General features: G+C 39.9%; 1 long non-coding RNA gene across 1 annotated transcript in view; it reads right to left on the bottom strand.

The window, feature by feature from the left end:
* The window catches only part of LOC134421677 (uncharacterized), a 29,377-nt gene extending 15,122 nt beyond the window's left edge, over nt 1-14,255 (bottom strand). Inside the window, exons 1-2 of the long non-coding RNA XR_010028659.1 lie at nt 14,054-14,255; nt 11,523-11,690 (exon numbers count right to left, since the gene is read on the bottom strand). This is a non-coding gene — a long non-coding RNA (uncharacterized LOC134421677). The remainder of the gene's footprint in view (nt 1-11,522; nt 11,691-14,053) is intronic.
* Between the last annotated feature and the right edge of the window lie 4,972 nt (nt 14,256-19,227).

Below are 19,227 nucleotides of genomic sequence, written 5' to 3'. Positions count from 1 at the left end.
GGGGGGTTTATCACACACTATGGAGTGGTTAAGGAAGTGAGTTACAGCTGCTGAGATCATGCAAAAGTTTAGGCTGATATGGATCTTCACCTAATTAATGCCCAGGGATTGAGAGTTTTCTCAGCTCTGTTGTCTCTCTGCTGTCTCCATTAGTGCCTGTAGAAGGCTCTTTGGATCTGCCCAGTGATGCAGCCCCACAGAGGCCAAATATATTCATTCACATTAAGAACACAAATGGACACAATCAGCATGGCAAGATTTTCATACGGCAGCCTTTCTCCTGGGTCCTTATAATCACAACTGTTACAGCACTGGCCAAGGACCAGGCTAAAATGCAGCCTTGCAATTCCACATGTGGGGGTTTTGTGGAAGGAAAGGTGGACAAATGTGCCCTCACCATCAGTGACCATTGTTGAAAATCAGATCATAATAACTTCATTTTATGGACAGGTCAGAGCATTCTTTGCTGAGGACCACTTCTTTCCTACACAATACTTTTAAAAGAGTTCTACTGGGAGAAAAAAATGTAAAAATACAATTGCCAAAGTTACTGAATTAGATCATTGTTACCTAACATGCTGTCATTTTTTTTTTAATTTATGCAGGCTGCATCTTGCTCTTTTACATAGTTCACAGTTGAGGTGGACAAAGTTTAAGTAACTCCATAAGGAACAGCAGGAAACTATAAGATCCCATAACTGCTCTGAGCTTTAAATAAGTTTCATCTTTAATGATTCTGTTCTGCCTCCAAATAAACTGAAAAATGACTAGAATCTAAAGCTTATTTAGGAAGTTGCCATAGTAACAATTAGCTACCTCTAAGCCCTTCAGCTTTATTTTATCTTTTTTCACTGAGGTGCCCTAAATTACTTGAATCCTGAATTTCTACAGTAATATATCCATGTCTTTGAACTAAATGACATGGTTTTGCTAGAACCCTCATTATGTGAATATTGATTGAATTTCTAATTGGGACTAGACATCATCTTGCTGACAGCACCACTGCAAGAAGCCATGTAAGACCAAGGAAGATTAACAGAAAAAAAAGGAAAAAATAGGAATGTTGTTTCTCTAGGGAAGCAGCTGGGATGATCAAACCGGGGAAGCAGTGAATGAAGTAGAATTAACTTTAATGATTGATTTTATATGGACAACATACCTCCTCCAGATGCAGTGCTGCTTGTTTCAGCTATTATCCTCTTACACTTTACTCAATAAAAAAATACCAGAGGAACCCAAAGAGAGTGACTTTGACCTGTGAATTAAATAATTACTCATTACAATGCAAAGAGCCAATTAACCCTAATTATTCTAATTTAGGTGCATTTTCCACTCACTTTGTCCTGACATGGGCAGTCCTGATACTATAAATTGTTTCATGAAATGTTGTCCCCTATATTTTTCATTATTTTGCCTGTTGTCATTTGACTTTTTCCCCATAAAACAAGCATTTACCCCCTATTTCTTAAACGAGACTCAAGCCTGTAGCATTAACACACGCTGCTATTCTCATATCTGTTATACATTCACATATTTCAAATTGCTCCTGCTTGTTTTCTGCATAGCCCTTATTTATTTTTTGTTCCAGGAAAGGAGTTCATTTTCATCTCATGGGATCTTTTTACCATGTTTCCCAAGTGAAAGTGGGAAAACAACACTTATCCACAGCATTTTTCAAAAAGGAAGCAGTCTTCCTTACATCAGATAACTATGAGCAGTAAATGGCAGAAATTGAACTTTAAAGGAAGTAGAGGAAAATAATTCCCAATTTCACTTGGTATGCCTTTACTAATGTCAGTCCTAAGGCAACAAGGAAAAAGCAGATGACTTTACTATTGCTTTGAAGAAAACAATATTCATCTGGATTACCCTTAAACCTGTCCTGGGGTTTAATAATCACTTTAACAGCAGATAGCTTAAAAGGAGTAGCTCAATGCTGGGTTTGTGTTATTTTCTCCATGTCTGAAAAGAATTTCTGCAAGTCTGCTGAACGCCTTTTTGATAATAAAAGAACAATATCCTAAAGCAAAGATGTTAGCTTTGTTCCTATATCTGACAGGAAGAAACACAATCATGCAATGCAAATAAAATCTGGAACAAAAGGGTAAGATATGGTCATTTCTGAACCAGAGAAAATGATTCAACAGCAGTAGATCTTTTTGTCTGCACTGCAGTGCTCAGAATTTTCATAATTTACATAACTAAGAGATGTTTGGCAGCTCAGCCTTGTAATTCACAAGGAAATAGCATCTGGCTATTTAGACTGTTATATTGACCTTGGAGGGCTTCCTGTACATATTTTTCTCCTGCAAAAATGCCTATTGCTATAACATAAAGCAAAATAGCAGTGACACCAGTCTTCAGAGCATTATATAGCATGAAGTAGATCCAGTTCCTGGGCCATGCACTCAGCATAGGACAGGACACATGGCTTGGCTGAGTGAGGGGAGTTTTCAGCCACAGCTGCACTGAATCTTGAAAGGTTCTAATTTGAACACTACAAAAAGTTATCTCTCACCCTCACACATTCCAGCTAAATCACCCTGCTCCCTTATTAGTCAGCTATGAGTTTCTACCTCCTCTTACTGTTTTGCTATAATTGTTCTAACAGACTGTACCTGCTAGGACAGGGTAGCTGGAGGTGGCTGTCTTGACACATCTGATGAATTACAGGTACAATGGATGAGTGGAACAGGGAGAGCCACTGGGCTGGCAGGGCTGCAGAGTACAAGCACTGTCTCCTCAGTGGGTGCTCAAGGAAATGTGGGGCTGGAAGTGGCTCTGAGCAAGCTGACCCTTGTCAGACAGCAGGTGAGTGAGGGGCTGCCCCCTCTCAGCAGCACTGGGACAAACATCACTGCTACAGGCGGCTTCTGCCAGGGCAAATCAAAGGGGAGCAGCTGAAGGGCACCTGTAATACACACTAATCAGCAGCAATTCCAGAAATGGTTTCTGATAGTACCTCCCCTTCTCCCTGTTTTTCCTCCCAGGATGGACATGCCATACTTTCTGAAAACATCTCACCTTGGAAGAGCTTCTTACTGTGGGCAAGGAGCCACCACATCTTTAGTTCTTTTGGCCATGGTTCCTGATAGCCTGTGATGCTCTGTCCTCCTTCTCCTCTGCTCTTGTGGCTCGATGGGAGGGTGGTTTGCCAGTCCTTTCCTCTGAGAGCTGTGTGGCAGCAGAACAGACAGCATCACAGCCCCAGAGACTGTGAACACCTGCATGAAGGCTCTGTCTCCCTGACTCTTCCTCTGTCTGCTCTGCCTTTCCTGCACAAGCTGCATGTGGCCTCCTCAATGTGCCCCCCACCACATGTGATGCTCAAAACAGAACCGGGATGTACAAACATAACACATGTTTCTTTTATACATACACTTCATTTGTTCAGCCTGTTTGATTCACACATTTACTTTCCTTGGAGATATTAATACCAGCTCATACATACAGAATGAGAGAAGAAGTAGCAATAGCATTGAAATTGGCATGTAACAGATGTTAGTGAAGATAGTTATGATGTCTGCCTGGCATACATCTTTGTTTCTTGGGTGATGTGAGTGGTAGAGAAATAAAGGAGAAGGAGAGAGAAGGATTGTAAACCTGAGGTGTATGTCTAGAAATGAAACAATTTTGTACTTTCATTGCTTCTGTCTGGAGAGGAGCCATCTTAAAACTATGAATTACACTGTGAACCTGAGGAGAAAAAGCTATACCTTTGATTTCTTGCAGAAACGTGTTGAGGTTTCTCTACAGTGAGCAGAAAGCAGAGTGTGCTTTCAAAAGTAACTGGCCTCAGTTACAAATAGAACCAATGTTAGAGTCCAGCTGGAGCCTGGTGCTATGAGGCAAAAGGCTCAGTGAAAACCTAGTTTATATCTTCAATGAAAATAGTGAATTTTAGACAGATGCACAGTATTTTCCTTTGCTATTTGTGAAAGGACATTTGCATATTACCAAGGAAAGCATTTATACTTACTAGATATGAGAGATGCAGTAAATGAATGACTGGTTGTCAAAAATCAAAAGTGAGGGTTGGAATCACTGGAGTATGGAATTTGTCTTTTTTTTTTTTTTTTTTTTTTTTTTTTTTTTTACCCCTTGCTACCATTACTTCTGCAGTTCTCAAATCCAACATAATGGGATAACTCCACAAATAGGTGCCTGGCATCTACACTGCAAAGATATTTTTGCTCTCTAAGTTTAATTATGAATGGCCAATATATGTGAGCCTTGAGAACAAGTTTCTCTTCAATGTAATTTTGCATCCTATTTAAAAAACGAAGTATTACAGTGGGAATAGGCATATCCATGATTCATGAAAACTTTGGGCACATATTCAGTAGAACACTTCCTAGATTTGGGCTATATGCCCCTCCCCGTTCAAAATGTGTCCATTCAGAGATATGCTTCAAGATCATAAAATCCAGAAGGAATTAAAAATCAGCCAAGATACTTTCCTAAGAAGGCATTCTTTGGGAGTATTGTGCTGAGGACTCTCAAAATAAAAATATCTGGCTGTCACTTATTTTGGTATTTGCAGTTTCACATCCCTCAAAACAGTCCACAAGGTGTCCCATAAGGTCCTTAGCTTTTGGAGCTGAACTTTAGCAACCAAGTGTTTAAGAACATTTTTAACATAAATGACACATCTCAGAGAAATCAAAGGCATCTCAAATTTTAAAAATTGATGACAGGATATAGGCATCAATAGATGCTTAAGAACTTTGTTATGTCAAAATATGAGTGTGAGGAATTGTGTTGCTAACGGGGCAGAGGAAGTTTGTTTTCATAGCAGTTTGCTTGGAAATGGTCTGTTTAAAATGAGTTCCTGGGCTGAATCAGTAAATACTTTAAGAGGGTACTTATTCTGCTTTTAACACTCAGGAATTTAAGTATTTGAGCAGCCATTCTGCAAACTGCAGCCATTGCTTTAGCCAGAGCATGCAGCTCAGTATGCTGACATGGAGATAACGTGCCACTCACATGAGCATCTCCATCACTCCCCTGCATTTCCAAAGGCAGCCCCAGCTGAAGCACATCATCATGCTGGGCTCATGAGTTAATGATCAGAGCTAGATTTGAAGGAGTCGCTCCCACTTAGGCACAGCCTGGAGCGTTTCTTCAAAAATTCATTATAAGGATCTGCATGCCATTTTCCATGTGCTTTGAATCAAGGCTTGCACACATCTGAGCTCATCCCAGATCAGGGTCAAATAATCTTGAGATGCTGACATTATATCCCTGTACACATTGCACAAGTAGCTTAGCAATTTCTTGTTCATATTTTCACATATATAGGCTTCTATTCACATCTCTATATATTGGGCTAGATAGATTATCAGAGTCACCTGAGAGGATGGGATTTATGTTGGTATGTGTCTCAGGACATGCCACAATCAAGACAGCCACAATACACAGAGTGTTGCCATACAATTTCAGAAGGCTTCAGACATCTGCCCATACGGAGCAACACCATTCCACTTTAGAAAGCTGCAAGTACCTGCCCTTTTTGTTCTTCAGCCCAACCTTTTATCCCCTCCTGCTGATGCACTGCACCTGTGTGCCCTCTGCTCCCTTTGGTGGTTGGTCAGTGCCCCTGGGCACTCCATGGCTCATCAGCTCCAATGGGATTCACCTGCTCCTCACAGCTGTGCCCACTGGGGATGAGGCTCAGCCCAGCCCCACACCAAACACCACAAACTGTGAGCCTACAGGTATGGATTGCCTTCCTCCAAGGCAACAGTAGTTCCCAAGACATTGCACATATTAAATTCAAAAAGATGCTGCTCCTCTCCCTGGGGAATGCTGTTTTCCACACTGCTTTGCATAGTAAACCCCACTGTCTGTTCCAAGCAGGAAAGAAGCTTAAGGAAGAGAGTGAAAACTGATCCATGATGGACTTGCTGGATTATTTTCTTTTTTCACGGCTTGTCTCCACAGCTACCAACTTCAATTTAATTCTTTGTATTCTAATTTTCATTCTCTTAGTTACACATAGATGGCAAATAAATGTTTCCCAGGGAATCAATTGAGTATACTGAGACTTGAACAACACCTGTTGCTAAATATAGATAAATAGGAACTCAAAACTGATATTACTCAGTAGAAAAAATATAGTGGCAAGATAACTAGATAACAAACCAGATCCTAAATCACATTGTATCTTTATTTGTCTTGGACTGCGTTAAGGCAAGAGTTTGGAGACAGAAAGTTTCTCTCCTTTCCTGTCTTACCTCCCACAATTCTCTATATTGGTGACTGACCCTTCATAACTTGGAATTTACAGTAACAGCTGTGTGGCAGATAATCACTTGAAGAGGAAATGGAGGCTGGCAAATTTCTAGAATAACAAAGGTAAAAAGATTTCCAGGTCAGCACACTCATGAGATTCTTATATTGTAACTGGGAATCTTGGAAAAGATAAAACAAAATCCAAAGCAGAGTCTTGCTGGGGTTCTGCTGAAAGGGAATAAATTTAAAAAAATCATGTAGTGTTTACATTTCACGTTGCTTAGCTAAGAACCCCTTTACAGACACTCTTTTCTGGTGTTGCCTTGCAAGGATATTATGGTTGCTATTGGAAGAATTCAGGTAAAATTCTGCTGTTCAGTGTATTGCTGTTGATAATTGCTCCTTTATTTATAAAGAATAATTATCTCAGTGCACAAATATATTCAACATGGACCTCTCTCACTCCTCCTATTCATACTCCTTAGCGTCAAATACAGCTTTCTAACTCTCCCTGTTACAGAGCACTCCAGTTCCTCTTTTTAAATTTGATTTTGGCAGGCTGACTGTACTTAAAACTCATGTTCCTTTTGATGTTGCACACTCTACAAAATGGACCATTCAATAGCGTTTGGGTTTAGAAGGTTTCACAGTTTGCACAAAGTAATCCAGACAGAACAAAGTAACCATCCAGAATTCTGATGACTGACTCCTGAGTGGATTTTCCCCTGTGGGGCAGCTCATATTTCATACAAATTCTGAGGTTCCAGTAGTATTTGAGGTATCAGCAAATCAGAACTATGCCAAAAATCAATCAATTTCACTGTGAGAGTAACAACAGAACTTGAAGCAGCTCCCATAAGGCAGAGAAATTGAAGGAAAAACCAGGGGAGTGAGATAATGTTAATTGGATCCTTGACATGTTACCATTTCCTGCTGAGCCAAGTTTCAGATAAGACATTTCAAAGTGGATAAAATGTGATAAGCTAGTTTTGGATGAGTTATACAGAAATTACGTTACCTCATCTATCTACATATCATTACACTTTACCATTAAAAACACTTGGTCTAGATGTATCCACAATTTAAATATTTGAGAGCTTACTACAGATTGAAGTGTTACATAGCTCAGATTTCTCACCTCTACCACAAGTTTTTTGAGGAACCTGAAGGAGCTGTTAAAAGCTAGAGTGAGTTGTGTCTGTGTGAAGACATCTATGTACCATGTTAAATACATCTCTGAAGTTCATCTCCTGCCTAGAGAAATTCAGTGGTGAGAGGGAGGGGAACCTCATGAGAAATCATTCAGAGGATCTGATGCTGGATGAGAATCAAAGGAATCATCTGCAGATCAGTGAAATCATTTGTAAAAGGTAACCACTTTCTGTGAATACTTATAACTTTGGAGAAACACTACATGCATTAGAAATCAATGAGAATATCTTTCCTGAACAGTAATGACAATGAAGCTCAGGGTGGGATTGCTTTGTAATTCTCCTGAGCCTGTAAACAATGGGCCTGGTGGGCTCTTATGCTCAAACTCTTTGGAATGAGTCAGTGGATTTATTGGGGCATGGATCCTAACTGAAGGAGGATTTTTGTTCTTTGTGAATGAAAGCATGAATATCCAGTGAATGATACTTATACATTTCACTGCCTACTGGTTTTAATACGGCAGACTAGAAAAAAATATTTTGAAGGCATCAAGGGCACCTATTATATATTATGGTTTATCATCATGTATTAAATCACAGCCTACTTAAATCTCTTGAAACAAAACTCAAACTGTTTTTTTTTGACAAAACCTCTATCTTTTCCCTCTCAACTTTATTATTCCCATTCTCCTCAGATGGCCCAGTGGTAGGGTGAAATAAAATATGATGCAATGACTAGAAGATTGATCCAGACAAGTGAAAAAAAAATCAAATACAAATACTGCTTTTTAAATTAGGAGAGCTTTTAAACATTTTCTGCAAGAGGATGCAAAAGAGATTACTTGGTTCTTAGCTTTTCAGCCATGACCAAACTGAATATCATCCTCAAAACTTTGCTGCAACTCAGCCTCAATTCATAAACTTGTTCAGGGCACTGACAAGTGAAACCTTCTGGCCTCTCTTATGTATTAAATCCAGTTTGATATCCTATAGTCCCGTTTTAGTCTTAAAAACTATTTATATGTTTTCAGCCATGTCAAATGCAATAACTCTTCATACAAAGTGGAATCTCTGTTGCCTTTATTCTCTTGGCCATGGGTACTGCTAGCTACAATTTAGCTTGGCAAATGAAGAATCCAGAAGAGTGACATATCAGTCCTTTTTAGACTGCTCTGTGTTAATTCCAAGAGACTGCCCTCTAGCCAGCCCTTGCATTTCGTTTGCTACATCTTGCATATAAATATTTTACTGTGCTCCAGTATAAAAGTTTGATGGAATTTGAACCAAAGAAGCGTGGATGAGACAAGGATATTCAAGCTTATCTTTATAAAATAAAAATGTTTTTTATCTTGGCTCTCTAATATGGGAAGCATATGGGAACAAAGTGTATTTGGTGCTCTGAGTTTTGCAGGGAGAGAGATTTTATGTTCTCATATTAATCATGAAACACATGCTTGGATATTAAGGGAGATTGTTAAACTGTTCTGAACCATAACTTTAGAAAGTCATACCTTCAGAGCATCTTTTTACTAAGACTGAAGTGTTTAGAGGGCAGGCTTTTGTATAAAATGATACTAATTTACTAAATGTCTCTGTGATAAGATTTCTCTCATTTCATAGTTAGCAGAACAGTGGAAGGAGATAGAAAAGAAGGTTTAGAAGTGAATTACTTATGAAATTCTGGGTATTTTGTTGATAGAAAGGAAACAAATTATGAGCTCGTAGGTAGATAAATATACTCCAAGCTCGAAAGTATGGATTACTGAACTGAAAAATTGTATCTTCTTGACTATAATTACATACCCCTAAAAATAGCAAAAAGTGTATTTGGAGTGTGGCGTTCCAAGAGTTTGAAAATTGACGATGAAGAAGTGATGTAATTTGGGACCAATATGTTTCAAGACATCAAAATGTGAGACATGTCAGGATTTTTCTATATAGGAACTGAAAAATGCTGCCCTCCTTGCAGTTACCATCTCTAAAATAGCCAATGCTATAAATAGTAATGCAAGTTTATGTGCTGTCTCTCCCTTTCAGTAGAAGTTTTAATGCATTGGCCTTGACACCATACTCATACTTCTGTCACTTATCTTTGTTTTTCGCATTTCCAGAAACAAAATGTCTCTACTGCAAAATTTGCCCATAATAATCCCTTAAAACATGGCTTATTTTTATCCTAAGAAAGAATTTTAAAAATTCAAGTCACTATACTTCCCAAACTGCTCAATGCTGTTAACATTCTCCTTTTAGCTTTGCATCATATACAATAAGCATTTCATTTGCCTAATGAAAAACATATTTAAACTAATGAGTACACAGTGTTTTTATTTACATATGCAATTAAAATTTACCACTATTAATAGCTGACAGAGGGGAAGAGAAAGTGTGATTTATTCCAGTAACTGCACACTCTTTCAAGAGGACAGCACTACACAGGCAGTTTTAAAATTGTCATCAGTGCAGGAAAAGCCAAAATTCTGGGGTATCCTTGTTGGAATCCAAAATGCAGGGAATTCTCAGAACTTTGGGCCTGTAAGCCAAGGCTTAGAATTAAACACAGGATCTGTGGGTTCCTGTGTTTAAAATGCCATTCTTGATCAAAACCTTTTCAAGAGAAAAGAGAAACCACGGCTGAAAAATCCTGACTACAAAAGCATTACCTGCTCGTTGCAGCTGATCCCTTGGCCTGAGCCCTTGGAAAAGGCTTCCAAACTCAGGTGCTAGAAGGAAGAATGTGGATTTACAGTTTAAAGTAGAGAGACATTAAGTAGAAGGAAGTTTAGAGTTTTAGAATACAGTACTGTAGGTTTGTGTGTCAGAACATGATTGACTAAGAAAGATTACACTGTAGTATGAGCCCATAAGACAAAATATTTAAGGATTACGTTAAAAATATAATATCCTCATTGGTAGTGTTTTTTTGGTTAATAAGTCCTTGAAAGATCTTGTAACTAGGGGTCTTGTGATCTTCTGAACCATCCTCTGAAGATGTGAGTTGAACTCACCCTTCCTGCCTATATAGAAGAAAAATAAACCGCACTGTCTAAAACCTCAGAGGTCCTGTCTTTAACTCATTCAAAATTCCTTCAAAATCCCCCTAGACCCTGTAGTGCATTCCTGAAGATGAAGCCACCAGCTCTTTCCCCCTTCTGAGGTGCCTTAGAGTGAGCCATCCCCAGCTCACGTTTATCCCTCATTCCCATGGCTTCCTGGAGGAGCCTGGCTGGGATCTCCCGGCTGGAGCCTCCCATGGTTTATCCTGTGAGAGCAGAGCTGAAGGCACTGGTCAGAGCCTGGCACAACCTCAGCTGGTGCTGCTGCTCTGCAGATCTCCCAGAGAGGAAAAGCACACCAAATGTACCCAGAGTGAGGCAGGAGAAGCAGGGTCACTCGCTGCAAATTGCTCAGGAGTGAGAAACCTGGAGATGGGGCTGCCCACAGCAGGCAGTGGCTATCTGACACTGACACACAGATGGGCACAGTGAAATGAAATTAATCAAAAGGAGCCAGAGATACAGAGATCTTTAGCCCACCCCATTCTTCTTAGAAACAGAGTTCAAAGACAAGCATCAGACATCAGCTATCACAGCGTGGACAAACATGACAAAGGGTGCTTAAATCTTCCACCTTTCTGCTGTTATCTCTCACAGATGTTACAGAGCTTGCCAGGGGAAAGCAGATTTCTGCTCCAAGCTCACCATGTACAAATATGCTCTTGCTGAACAGTTCTGTTACTGCAGCACACTCTGTTCTGGTGAGTGAGAATTTTATCAGCAGCACTATAAAGGCACTCAAATTCAATCCATCCTTATTGATATGCACTAATATGCATTTTTCTAAACATTTTGTGAATGGTGTAATCAGAGCTAGGACATCAAAAATATTAGTAATGTACATTAAAATAATCTTACTGCAGTTTTACAAGCAGCAATAATTTTGCTTGGATTTGAACCTTTGGGTTGAGTTGCTCATTTTTTAATTTAAAGGAGGACATATGAAGAGACAGCAGAGAAAAGATGAAGCTTTAATATATGTACTGAACAGTAGGATTTTTTTTTAAACTGCCATTCTTGATCAAAACCTTTTCAAGTGGAAAGAGAAACCACAGCTGAAAAATCCTGACTACAAAAGCATTACCTGCTCGTTGCAGCTGAATGTTGGCTCCCTTGCAGATGGCTGGCTGCAGTCACTCCGGATTTATGGGATGTGCTCCTGTGTGCAGTGGGAAAAGGGCTGGCAGTGCTGGTACCAGGGCTGATCAAAGTGATCATCACCACGTTGCTTACACAGACAGACACTCACATGCTGCAATGCAAAAATGGGTTGAAAGGATGTGGAAAGTCCAAGTCGTAATGTCTAAAGATGGGCTGTGACTGCAGTGAGCTTCCTGGGGGATAGCTTTGAGAAAAAGGCTGATACACTGAGAGATGCTTCTGCAGATCTGAGGCAGAGGTGATTAATGACATTAGGGGTAGTTTTGCACTCTCAGTCTCGGTGCAAACAGCTGGGCATAGCCTGGCTAACCCCACCAGACCTTAGCTGGGTGCCACAGCACACCTCTGTGTGGGTGCAGTTCAGTGCCTGTGACACTGCTGGGGCTCCAGATGGGGCTCTTGCCAATGGAGCTGTACACTGTGTGGAAATGCAGGATTTTGTGCAGAAACTTGTCAGTTGTGAAGTTCTTTTTAAGAGCTGAATCAGTTATTTACTACCTGTGTTGTGCTGGCACTGAGCTCTGAGGTGCTGTTGCTGTTTACAGCATACAAGGAAAAAAAAGGAGTATCCAATACCCAAGGGAGATTCACTTCTGAGTTACACAGGCTGTAAGGAAACAGGTGAATGGCAGAGAATAGGCAAGCAAGTCTGTAAATACAGACCAGAGGAATCACCGAGTGCTATGTGCATTATAAAATCAATGCTCTCATTCACAATGCCAAGAGACACAGTCAGGAGCCTACACTTAGGTGACAACATCTCCCCTTCTTCTTCTTCTCTCTCTTTATTCATGGCCACATGTTGGCGGGAGAATAATCAAGAGGATGGCTATGTAAAAATACTGTACTGTGTAAAAGGTGCTGTAAATCTCTGATTTGTCTCTCTTTCTAGTTATGCAGTACCATGAAGCATGAGCAGGGTTGTCAGCACAATAGAGTCAATATTGCTGTGAAAGACTGAAATGTATTCTTTTCCACCTTTTGCTACATTAACAAAATTGCTTGCTAAGTTTTGATCCTAGGACATTTGCAATTTGCAGTAGCTGATGGTGATGCATGAAGCAGAAAGAATATGTTGATTTTTTAAAGTGGATTCAGTTGCTACAGTAGGAATATTTTGAAATTATTGTTTCCAAAATCTTAGGATTCATAGTGGAGTGCCCTAACTATATTAATTATGGAATTCCAAGATGTTATTTTAAGGGAGGTAATTTTCTAAGCAATCACTGCATTACAAGTGTGGTTATTAGATAGTTCTAGAATCTCTTGCCCTCTTCCCTGGCAATTAATTAGTATTTCAAAATTAAATAAACTGTAATGTTATGGTTAAATGACTCAGGTTCTAGATGGCTGTAGGTGATACAGCTGCAGTGCCTTAAGTTCTTCTGACAGTCTGAGCTCTCAGGAGAGACATTAAAGAGCAGCTTGGTACATGATTTATGCCTGATGATCATTGAGTTCCATTAAAACATGTATGTACTGGCTTGAAGAAACACATCTTATGAATTAGTATGAAATGGCTTTCAAAGAGAAAAGAGCTACTCAGTACATAAGTTACAGCCCTGCCCTTCCTCTTCTTTAATCTTATGGATTCTTGTTAGGGTTTTCCCCTCCTCCCCCCAGAAATTCATTGATGGTTTTGCCTTTAAAATTCAGCATAGTTTCACAAGACTCTTCCAGAACAATATGTAAAATGTGTTGCTGAAATGGAAGGATAGTGCACACAAAAATAAACTGGCCAAATAATGTAGCTGCTCTGAATTATTCACAGCTATCTAGCAAGCATTGTTTGCAGTAGAGCAACTAAGTAAACAGGATGGAAAATGAGTTTTGGCATGATTCTAGGAATTAGCATTCTTCATTTCTATGGTAACATTGATAAAAAGTTGTTGCTAATAATAATGAAATACATGCAGAATAAAAATAAGTAAGCTAAATAGAAGGCATCTATTGTAAGCTTAAGTGTTTTTCCCTTTTTACTGGGAAACACATGTACAAGCTTGCACACATCTCAACTTTGGTTCAGCTCAGACTACTGCATATATTATTAGCTCAGTTTGCCAGCAAGTAAAGACAGATGTTTGATGAATACGTATGTGACCTAGGATAGCTGCAGGAAGACTATTAACACAGAAAAACTCATGAAGAGATTTTGTTTCTTTCACTGGCATTTTGTAGAATCACAGATTCATTAGCAGCTACTAATGAATCCAGGGTGCATTAAAGTTTTTGGCAGTTTTTCTCTGACAAGAATGCCCAATGATAAAAATACGCAGAAGAAACTTTCTAAGCTGGAAAAATTTGCCTAACACATTTATAGTCTCAGGTAGAAAATAATTGCCTTTACCTCCAGCTAGTAATGATGTGTTATATAATTCTTATCAGTACACATATACATATTTATATTTTTTATTGTTTTATAGATATGTATCTAGAAAAAAAAAATTGCCTTACCATGGTTTCTCAAATCTCAGTTGCAGTGGAGGGAAGATAACAAAAAAGCCCCATAATGCAAATCTTGCTATCCCTTCCCTTAGCAGAAAACTTGTAAAGGCTCCTGATGATACAGAGGAGAGAAGTCTGATCCCATCAACAAATAAATCAAAATCCATTATAGGGAAACAAGGAAGAGCAGGAGGGATGAAGAATTGTAAAACCTCATCTGCATGTTAAGCTTTGCCTTAAATACAATCTGAATGTGCAGCTAAGCTCTACCCGCATTACATAAGCAGGGCTTCTCATTCATTCTCACAGGGTTCTGTATTTTTAAGTTCCACAGAGGAGGAAAAAACACTGAAAGTTGTCAAATATTTTCAGCTTCTGGGTGGAACTGAATGCCTGATCTGAAAGACAGATTTAGCAAGTTTTCCAGGGCACACTCAAAAAATACAAATAATTTAGAGACACTGTGTGGGAGATGAAGCATCTATGTGAACCAGGAGCAGTAGGAGCTGAGGAAAGCATTGTTTAAATCATCTGGAGAAAAGAAGAACACAACACATACTGCACCTATGCTAAGGGAGGTACAAGCAGCTTTTGCCAGAGTAAAATACATTTGGATCAAAGATACAGTGTGAAACATGACAAAAGCTGCTGAAAGCAGCTCCAGCCAGTGCTGCTAGTGAGAGTGAGTGAGTGTGTGTGCCAGCCTTGCTCCCCAGGTGCCCACTGCACCTCCCTGTGCTGCCTTCTGCCTTTGCTCCTCCTCTTTTGGGGCCAGACCCTGGCTGTCACCTTAGATGCCATCAGGTCTGTACCAGGGTTCACACCTGCACTCTGGATAATGGAGTTTGAAAACTCTGCCCACAGCAATTTTGGGCTTGAAATACTTAATTTGGACAAGAAACAGGAGGCTCCTGTGAGAGTTGCAGCCAGGAGAGTGGCTGGATTACCACTGTAGCTCCCAGTGGAAAGCACCCTTGCCTTGCACACCAGACACCACACAGCTGCTCAGTTCAAAGCAGCAAGTGAAACATTGCAAAACATACACTCACTTGGCATAGCTGTATAAAAGTCATGAGGTTATTTAATCCAGCTGGCTATTCAGATTGGTGGCTATTAGAAGGAATTGCATGACCAGCACCTGATGGTCATCTAGGTCATGCCAGGGTGGACGTGTACCACCTGTTTGGACAGCCTGGAACAGTCAGGGCCTGTGGAAAGAGGTTGTGAGCCCTTGGACCAGACTGGTTTTCTCTAACAAAAATGGATGTATAAGCACCACTGATAGCACAGCTTGGGGAGGAGCAAAGACCCCCATCTTGCTCCTTACCTTTCCCATCAAAGAAGTCTTGAGCCCAGCAGTTTTGGCCTTGGAGATTAAGCAACATCAATAACTGAAGCCATTGGAGACCAAAGAAGAGCATTGGAACATTGTTATTGTCACTTGACTAACCTGTTTGATAAGTGCTTGCTTTTTCAGCTGTTACCATTTAGATTGTCATGAACTGCTTGACAGACAAGTGCCTGCTTGGACTTTGGAGGTTTGCCTGGTTTCTCACTCCAGCAGAGCATCTCAGCTGTCATGGCTGTCCCCCAGTTCCCTTATCACAGCAGCTGTGACAGTGAAACACTGGAGAAGCTTTACTTCCTCCTGATCCCTATCATTGACAAAACAGAGCTAACACAAGGGCTGAGAAGGGGCTGGCGGCTCTGGGCTGCCTTGGGCTGGCTCTCCTGGCCCAGCCATGTCAGTGGGTGTCAAGGATAAAACTTGCAGCAATAACAACTAATTAAACATGCTTAGGGCATCAGTCTCTGTCACTTCCCACCACACATCAGTGCTGGGTATTTCATTTCTCACAGTTTCCCTGTGAAAGGAAATCTTTTCGCTTGTTTTCCTCAGGATGCCATCTCCTAAGGAAGATGTTAAGAAAGGCTGAGGGCTGGGGAAGCCATGGCAATTAATATCTGAACTGTTTGCAACGAGTATTACTACCAGGTTAAGCTAATTTGGGGAATGAAATACAAAACTGGAATTACAATCTTTAATTTGCTCAGGGAAAACATTTCAGCAGACCATCCAAAATGCTCTTTGGTGAGGGATATGGAACATCATTTAGATGCCATGTATGTCACACCAGTTATTTTGGAAATTCAAGCTGTAATTTTCTCTAGTCATAACTGTACACAAATCAAGATAATTAAAAAATTATAATGCATAAGATATGGGTCTTTCAGGAATGAATAAAATGAATTTGAAGGGTAATTTTCATAAAGATTAAATAAAGAACAGATTAGAAGATGTGCAATCCATGAAATATTAAAAAGTTTCATTTAGATACTTGCTATAGTACTTAAACTTCAAAAAATAATAAAAAAGGTAATTTCAAAGATTGACTGGCCTCGCAGGGTGAGAGACACAAACATTTGGATTAATAGTTCTGACAGATTTTTCATCTTATTGTTTCTGCTTCATCCTTTTTCAAAATGCTAAAAATTTATTTCTTTACAGAATCTTTTAAGTTGTTTTTAGAATTCCTTATGAGGAGAGGTTTGTATTGAGTTCATTTCCACCCTAAACATGAACAGACAGAATCCCCTCCCTTTTAGAACCACATTGTAAATAATGCAAACTGAATTCACACAACAAGTCCTCACTGGTGTCTTAACAGGTCAATATCCTTTGTGAATCTGGCTAATTAACAAAAACCAAAGCCATCAAGGCAGAATCTGTCACTTATCACTTCTGTGGTTTTTCTCCAGGACTTCTGAAGTTGCTCCTTTGTACAAGGTGGCTGCTTTTGTCCTTGTTTGCATGTCTGTCTTTATACATACTTATCTAGAGAAAGTGTTTCTATTTCTATAGATAATAATCACACTTTAATATTTTACTGTACAATAATTTTCCTCCAGAGTAGCTCTGTTTATTCCAATTATTTACCCTCCTAAGCACACCATTCTCAGGTGCTTATTACTAAATGTAGTTTTTCCATCACTTTGCAGCTGTGCTTCTCTTGACATATGAACTCTTAAATTTCATGCATTAAAAAAAGCTCTGTTATTACAGCAGTACTTTATCTATAAACAGACATTGAAATTGGTACAGAATTACCTTTTCTCTTCCTGTAACCAGTGCAGACAAGTCTGGATTAATGCTGGGACTTCAGCACAGAAACGCAGCCACAAATCCTAACATCCTAAGTATTTTCTCTTTTTAATCAATTTTGCCTTTAGCCAAAATTGAGGTAATGTAGAAATAAAGCTGTCAGATGTAATTTCACTTCTCCAGTCCCTCGGCTGGAGAGCACAGAGCCATGCTGTTCATCAGCGTGGGGATAACTGCTGCGAAGCCTCTAGCCACACTCTCTTTTTCAGTGTCTCTCCCCTTGCATGTTTTAATTTAAAAACAGAGTATTAAACTAATCATTTAGATGTGGAACTTTTCCTCGTATTCAGAGGGGAAGCAAAGATTTCATTGCTTAGCTCTTGCAGCATCCTTTGGTCATCCCATGAAACACACGTCCCAGAATGGGACATTTTTAAGCCTGCATTGATTCACTTGACCAGAACAACTCTCTGCCATGATTGCTTCCCTCACATCATTTATCTCTTCAACTAAAAATCAGAGTTATTCACCAGCTGAGATTTATTGAGCCTCACCTCTGCTGGAGCCAGCACTAGCAGAATTACAGAGAGCCCTTCAGTAGAGGCCCCTGTGTTAGGTGGAAACGCAGAGAACTGGAATGGCGTGCCAAAGAGTGAAAGAAAACTGCTGAAGTGATTTATGAATAAAACCTGGGATTCAAGGAAGGGATCAGCTCACACTCTTATCAGGCTACTCCCACGAGGAAGAAAGTCTGTTCTTCCAAGCATGTGCATGACTTGATCTGACAGAGGTGTTTGCAGTGCTGCCCCTTGGTGTGAGAGCCACCATCCACGAGTGTGTGATGGTCACAGTGAGCGCTGCTGCTGAGCCTCCTGCCCTGGCACTGTGGGCTCTGGGCCAGCACTGCTGCTCCTCACACACTGCCCTTCAGCTAGAGTGCAGCACAGGGGAACAGGCAGAAAACACACAAAAAACATGGCAAAGCTTTTCAAGCTGTAAGTGTATACCTGGCAGTGATCTGTAAAAGTGCTGAAGAGGCTGGTACCTCAGCACAGCCCCTCACTGCTGCACCTTGCACCTCCTGCTCTTTGCCAACAGCCCTCTCACACAGCTTAATCCTTGTTCTCGCAAATTTTAACATGTGGATTTACAGGACAGACATGTAGGATTTCTCAGGGTTATGTCACATGTACAGATTTTTCCAGGGGTTCCTTTGAGTCTACTTTATGGGCACACTGCAAAGCAAAGATGCAATGGCAACAACCACATGTGCAGTTAATTCATCCATAAAGAAAAACCAGGAAGCTTCAGAATACACTGAATGACAAGAAAATGTTTGTTTACTGGACTAAAGCCTGGAGATCCTTCCTTGGTGCAGATAATAGAAGCAGTTTTGTGGTATGCCAGCCAAGAAAAACATCCATTGCTCAGCATGACATCCAGCTAAACTAATCTTTGTTTTCCACGGGAGATGTTTTTTCGATAATTTCTAAGAGCTAAAGGACTTCATTAAGAATCATGCAAGCATTGATCCAGATGTTAAACCTCTCTGTACAATGGCAAGCCCTCTTAGAAAGCAGTAAAGAATAATTGGTCCATTGTTATCTGGTCTTAAGAAAAGAGAACAATATTGCTTATTTACTAAATGTTACTATATGGAGGAATCTATTTTATTGTGTGCATGCTGTTTGAAATACAATTAATTATAATGGTTTTGTTCAGTCAAAGCATAGGTAAACATTCAATTTCAACCTATTGTAGCACTGAAATTCATTGTTGTTTCTAAATCTTATCCAAAGAAAAGCTTAACATGTGAGAAGTGAAACAGAGCTCCTTTTTAAATAACCAAAGCTAAGCAGAAGTAATATTTCTCAGTTGTTCCTTGTAGACTTTTTAAAATTTCTTATTTCTATATTACTTTTCGATCAGCTTTAACCTTGGGAAGTAGTAATATTGTAAAAATAACTCTTAGGCTGATTAACACAAGCACCCAATGTTCAGCAGGGCTCCAGCAGAGACTCAAGGCAGTGTGAGGCCATGATTTCTTGCACACTGGGTTGGGATGTGTCTGGCAGCCACC

The sequence above is a fragment of the Melospiza melodia genome, chromosome 9 (assembly GCF_035770615.1).
Source record: "Melospiza melodia melodia isolate bMelMel2 chromosome 9, bMelMel2.pri, whole genome shotgun sequence".
NCBI classification, from domain to species: Eukaryota; Metazoa; Chordata; class Aves; order Passeriformes; family Passerellidae; genus Melospiza; species Melospiza melodia.
The sequence above is the reverse complement of the archived record's forward strand: the minus strand, read 5'-3'. Positions and strand labels throughout refer to the sequence as shown.